Below are 323 nucleotides of genomic sequence, written 5' to 3' on the forward strand. Positions count from 1 at the left end.
TTATTGAAAAAAATACAGTATAACCTGTTAGCTACTATATAGGAGAACAGTTAGATGAAGACATATTGATGTGCCTACTAAAGGCCATGAGAGGGCACCCAAGCGAACTGCAGTAGTAAATGATACAGCACAGTAGTTCTGATTACAAAGGCCAGGTTATACTTTCCAATCTGATGAACAACCCCTATGATTGTGTTTACACATTAAATAAATGATCAGATCTGCTGAAACTTAGTTTCTAAATGGGCCTGGATTTGTTGGACATAATACATCAGTTGATCAAGGATAATTGCGTCAAAATAGGCTGTGTGCACACGTACATG

Source organism: Seriola lalandi, unplaced genomic scaffold, assembly GCF_002814215.2.
Source record: "Seriola lalandi dorsalis isolate HSWRI2012SDOR001 ecotype SW California unplaced genomic scaffold, Sedor1 jcf7180002054958, whole genome shotgun sequence".
NCBI lineage: Eukaryota > Metazoa > Chordata > Actinopteri > Carangiformes > Carangidae > Seriola > Seriola lalandi.